Source organism: Aotus nancymaae, unplaced genomic scaffold (genome assembly GCF_030222135.1).
Source record: "Aotus nancymaae isolate 86718 unplaced genomic scaffold, 86718_ANA_hifiasm-v0.15.2.pri h1tg000010l, whole genome shotgun sequence".
Classification (NCBI taxonomy): domain Eukaryota; kingdom Metazoa; phylum Chordata; class Mammalia; order Primates; family Aotidae; genus Aotus; species Aotus nancymaae.
In genome coordinates, this window is record NW_026988421.1 from 10,604,805 (window position 1) to 10,610,321 (window position 5,517).

The 5,517-nt window shown below is 39.5% G+C and overlaps 1 pseudogene; it reads right to left on the bottom strand.

The window, feature by feature from the left end:
• Positions 1 to 1,210: 1,210 nt before the first annotated feature.
• LOC135273900 (tigger transposable element-derived protein 1-like) lies at positions 1,211 to 2,991 on the bottom strand (annotated as a pseudogene).
• Positions 2,992 to 5,517: the final 2,526 nt, after the last annotated feature.

The window sequence follows — 5,517 nt, forward strand, 5'->3', positions numbered from 1 at the left end:
TTTGCTATTGTTGTTTTTAAAATTTCAGATACAGAATTCTTTATTCTTTATTCAACCTTCTTTATAGGCTTATTGAAATTTGGAGAGTATTACTTCAAATATTTGAATTCCCATGGAGTGAAAGATCAAGCCAGTATTTCATGGGTCACCTTATTATGGTTCTCTGAGATGCAGAATGGAAGTTGTCAAACTCAGCCAGCTTTCATTCTCTCTGAAATACATCATGGTTAAGGGTGGCGAGATCTCCACCAACCAGCTCCCTCCACTGACATTTTCATTACCTTTCCCTGTAAGATAGAATCAGTATCAATAAATCTGAGTCTCTGAATTTCTAGCTACACAGTTTTATACATTTACACTTTCGAATATTTCAGAAATCTATCAGGAATGTGCGAGAATACCCCCACAGTTTCAGATTTCAAATTTCAATCTTTTGATAGGACTTGGGTTTTCAGAGCACTATTGCAAACCAAAGTAACTGTGACTCAGATTTTACCATGCCCTCAAAACATCAGACTATTTTATAAGAATATGATGTATTATTTACAATAAACGGTCTGGGAACAGGCATACCCTGATGTCATAAAATTGTTGTTATAATAAGTGTGTTCTCTTAAATGTACTCTTCCAGGCTCCTGTGCCTTTATAATTGTTGCACCTTCTACATGAAAAGCAGCCCAATTATTCTCCTTCTTCACCCTCCATCTGGAAAACTCCCAGCCCAGAAGTAGCCTCCTCATGGTTGAAACCTTTCAGACATTTATACTATCGCCTTAAAATGGTCACTTTCTGCTCTCTGCTCTGAGCACTAATATATTCATTCAGGCATTCATTCATGCAGGCATCCATTCACCAAGCAAATATTCACAGAGGGCCCTCTATGGGCCAGGTAACACTCTAGGTCCTAGATATGTTCAAAAACTGACAGATAAAAATTCCTGCCCTGTAGAGGTTACATTTCAACTGGAGAAAACAGCCAACAAACAACACATAAGTGAAATATACTACAGTATGCCTCAGAGATATGTTGGGCTCAGTTCAGACTATTTCAATAAAGCAAATGTTGCAGGAAAGTAAGTCATAACTTTTTTGGTTTCCCAGTGCATATAGAAACTATGTTTATACTATATTATAGTCTATTAAGTATGCAATAGAATTATGTCTAAAAAATGCACACATCTTAATTAAAATACTTTATTACTAAAAGATGCTAACAATTATCTGATCCTTCAGCAAGTCATAATCTTTTTGCTGGTGGAGGGTCTTGCCTAAATGTTGATGGCTGCTGACTGATCAGGATAGCGAGTGCTTAAGTTTGGGGTGGCTGTGGCAATTTCAGTCTACCATGTGGATTGACTCTTCCTTTTATGAAAGACAGTTCTGTAATATGTGATACTGTTTGATCACATTCGACCCTCAGCAGAACTTTTTTCAAAATTAGAAGTCAATCCTTCAAAACCTACTGCTTTATCAACTAAGTTGATGGAATATTCCAAATCCTTCATTGTAATTTCAAAAATTTCCACAGTATCTTCCCCAGGAGTAGATTTCATCTCAAGAAACTACTTTTCCTTGCTCAATCATAAGAAGCAAATCCTCATTCATTCAAGTTTTCTTAAGAGATTGCAGCAATTCACTTGCATATTTAGGCTCCACATCTAATTCTAATTCTCTTTCTATTTCCACTACATTTACAGTGACTTTCTCCACTGAAGCCTTGAACCCCTCCAAGTCATCCATGAGGATTGGAATCAACTTCTTCCAAACTCTTGTTAATGTTGATATTTTAACGTTCTCCCATGAATCACAAATGTTGTTCATGGCATCTAGAATAGTTATCCCTTCCAAAAGATTTTCAACTGATCTTCCAGATCCATCAGGGGAATCACTATCTACGGCATCTATAGCCTTAAAAAATGTATTTTGCAAATAAAAAGACTTGAAAGTCAAAATGAATGTTTGATCCATGGGCTGTATAATGGATGCTGTATTAGCAGGCATGAAAACAACATTTATCTCCTTGTCTGTGCCCATCAGAGCTCTCACTTGACTGGGTACATTGTCAAGGAGCAGTAATATTTTTAAAGAAGTCTTTTCTCTGAGCAAAAGGTCTTAACAGTAGGCTTAAAGCTTTCAGTAAATCCTGCTGTAAACAAGTATGCTGTCATTCAGGCTTTGTTTTTCCATTTATAGAACGTGGGCAGAGTAGATTGAGCATCATTTATAAGGGCCCTAGGATTTTCAAAATGGAAAATGAGCATTAGCTTCAACTTAAAGTCACCAGTTGCATTAGCCTCTAATAAGAGAGCCAGCCTGTCTTTTATAGCTTTGAAGCCAGGTATTGACTTCTCCTCTCTAGCTATGACCATTCTAGATGGCATCTTCTTTCAATGGAAGGGTATTTTGCCTGCATCAAAAATCTGTTGAATGTAGCCAACTCCATCCGTTATCTTGGCTAAATCTTCTGGATAACTTGCTGCAGCTTCTACATCAGCACTTGCTGCTTCACCCTGCACTTTTCTGTTATAGAGAAAGCTTCTTTCCTAAAACTTCATGAACCAGCCTCTGCTAGCTTCCAAGTTTTCTTCTGCAGCTTCTTTACCTCTCTTAGCTTTCATAGAATTGAAGAGATTTAGGGCCTTGCTCTAGATTAGACTTTGGCTTAAAAGAATGTTGTGGCTGGTTTGATCTTCTCTCCAAACCACTCAAACTTTCTCCGTATCAGCAATAAGGCTCTTTTGCTTTCTCATCATTTATGTGTTCGCTGGAGAAGCACTTTTTAAATTTCCTTCAAGAATTTTTCCTTTGCATTTACAACTTGGCTAACTGGTGCAAGAGGCCTAGTTTTTAGCCTATGTCGGCTTTAAACATACCTTCCTCACTAAGCTTAATCATTTCTAGCTTTTGATTTAAAGTGAGAGAGGCAGAATTCTTCCATTTCACTCGAACACAACACTGAGAGGACACTGTAGGGTTATTAATTGGCCCCATTTCAATATTGTTGTGTTTCAGGGAAGAGGGTGAAGAGAGGTAGGGGAACAGTTGGTCTATGGAACAGTTAGAACTCACACAACATGTGTCTATTAAGTTTGTCATCTATGAACATGGTTTGTTTTCAACTGCAATAATAACAAACATCGCCAGTGATGGATCACTTTAACAAATATAATAATTGAAAGAAATAATAATAATGAAGTTTGAAATATGGTGAGAATTACCAAAATGCAACACAGAGACATGAAGCAAACACATGCTATTGGAAAAATGGCACCAATAGAACTTGTTCAAGGCAGGGTTGCCACAAACATTCTATTTGTAAAAATTCCAATATCTGTGAAGCTCAAAAAGCAAAGTACAATAAAATAATGTATGCTGGTCTACTGGACAGTGAGAAATTCCATGGGAAAAAAAATAAAGCAGGAAAAGATGTACAGAAAGTACAAGTGTGGGAAGGTAGCTTCCCATTGAAAACACAGAGTCAGTTACCAGAGGCTGGGAAGGAAGGAGGAAAGGGAGAATGAGGGGGGGAAAGCAAAATATAAATGTATTTACTGCCACTGAACTGTACACTTAATAATGGTACAGATGGTAAGTTATATATATATCCTACCTCAATAAAAAATAAATTTAAAAAAGTAAAATAGGGGGTCAGGTATACCTCACAGAGTAGGCGACATCTGTACGCAAAGTTGAAAGAGGGAGTTACCCATTTGTAGAGGACAAATATTCCTGGCTGAGGAACAGATACAGGTTGAGCCTCCCAAATCTGAAAACCCCAAATCTGATGTCCCCCCAAATCCAAAGCTTTTTGAGTAATGCTATGATGCTCAAAGGAAACTCTCATTAGACTATTTTGGATTTTGGGTTTGGGATGGTCAACTGGTAAATATAATGCAAATATTCCCCTCCAAAAAATCCCAAATCCCAAACACCTCTGGTCCCAAGCATTTCAGATAGGCTTAAGACAAGAGACAGGTTTGGCTGGAGCAGAGTGCTTGAGCAGGACATGACATCTGGAAGAGACTTCAGGGAACAGGCACGTGGAGCCTGGTTGGCCATTCTAACGTGAATTGAGAGACAACAGCGGATTTTGGGCAGAGGTGGTCAGATTCACCACCTTGGTTAGAAGCCTACAGGAAAGATAATGAAATATGAGAGAAAGAGAAGAGGAAAGGATGAATCCACTAAGACAGCCCTTGAGGCACCAAATCATAAACTTCTCCCTTATTGGACTGATTCTCAGTGGAGGCAGAGGCTGTGTTCAAATGTTTAATATCTAGCCCAGGACAGAACACACAGGCAAGAAACGTGTTGGGTCTGATGGTCCAAATGAGCATCTCTGCCATAAGACTTACCAATGAACAGGAAAGCTGAGACATACCTTTAGACACTGCTTGGGAAAGCAAGTCAGAGGTATGGAGGAATCTCAATTCAGCCCTGTTAGCCTCTCCTCACCCAGATAAGTGTTCACTAGATAAGGAAAACACTGTGTTCCCTCATGCGACGGGTGTCAGAAGTACAGGCTACTAATAACCTCTTTATTGAAGGATGTGGTGGCAGATGGGGCTCCTTAGATTTGTTGATAAATAGAGGGACAGGTTTGTCTTTTTCAGAGTATTATAACCAAAATTCTTTAGAGCCAAGGGATTTCCCTAATGCCTAGTTTCAATCTAGCAGGTTGGCTGCTTAAGGCCTTATAAGAATTCAAGACAGCTTCAATCATGGGTAGGGGCAGCACCAAGAAACCCACTGGACTGTCAGGAGATGCCCCTCTCTAGCAGCCTCCATGCTTCTGAAAGCAGAGGTGTCAGTAGAATGACAGCTCCTTCCAGATACTGAGCATTTCCTCTGATCCTGCCTGCTCCACTGGTTCTGCTAATGATCTCTTTACTGCTTATGAGGTCAGGGCAAATAAGGCACTGGGAATGGCATCAGTATGAGTTTCTTTAAAGCCTATTTTTCAGAGACCAGACCTAGAGCCAGTAAAGCCTGTAGTGAATATGGGCACAAGCTCTAGATGACCATAAATCACAGGACTGGGTTACCCAAGAGCAAAATAAGTACATACCCAGGGCACCAGCAAAGAAGGGAGAGAGAGAGAAGAAACTCAAAAAATCCAGCAAAAGCCCACTTAATTTCAGCATGTATGTAAGATTTGTGCCATTTTGAAAATAAATCACTGTCTGGTTTAAGTCAGTCTCATGCTCAATTCCACATGCTGGTTGGTGTGGTAAGCTTATCGCTTACCATGGTAAGTCTCTAACCCAGCCCCATCCACTAACCTGGAGGCTTCTTAAAGCTGCATTATGGGCATAAGAAACAAAACCCCCTCATCTAATCTAAAAGCCAAGCTCTGATATGTAATAAACTCTATAACGTTTCCAAAGACCAGAAAGTATTTGGGGTTTATCAACCTCAGGAAACTGGATGTGTGGTCATTTACAAAGCAGTTCTGCTGGACTTTCAGGAGCATCTCCATAGACCAGCTGCCATCACAGGTGCTGAATTGGGTGTGAC